At 22.6% G+C, this 336-nt stretch overlaps 1 protein-coding gene across 1 annotated transcript in view; it reads right to left on the reverse strand.

The window, feature by feature from the left end:
• LOC107654306 (beta-glucuronidase-like) overlaps positions 1-336 on the reverse strand; it is a 20,674-nt gene that overhangs the window by 18,104 nt on the left and 2,234 nt on the right. The gene's annotated exons all lie outside the window — the stretch shown is intronic.

Below are 336 nucleotides of genomic sequence, written 5' to 3' on the forward strand. Positions count from 1 at the left end.
ATATATAAACAAATATAATTTTTTTTTTAAATCAGAATAAAATAATAAACAAATAAACAAAAATTAGATTTAAATAAATAAACAGATAAAAACTGGATTAAAATAAAAATAAGTAAATAAATAATACTTCGAACAGTACAGTGCTATAATAAGTAGAAAATTTACTTAATAGAGTCTAAATATTTTTCAAATAAGATTTATATTATTAATTTTACACAGTTTAAATTGAGTCTTTAAGCAAAAAAAATATATAGATGCCTTTTAATTTTTAAGATGGGGTTCCGTGGCCTAATGGTTAGAGAGTCGGACTCGTAACCCAAAGGTTGTGGGTTCGAG

This window comes from Sinocyclocheilus anshuiensis, unplaced genomic scaffold (assembly GCF_001515605.1).
Source record: "Sinocyclocheilus anshuiensis isolate Anshui unplaced genomic scaffold, SAMN03320099.WGS_v1.1 scaffold163, whole genome shotgun sequence".
NCBI classification, from domain to species: domain Eukaryota; kingdom Metazoa; phylum Chordata; class Actinopteri; order Cypriniformes; family Cyprinidae; genus Sinocyclocheilus; species Sinocyclocheilus anshuiensis.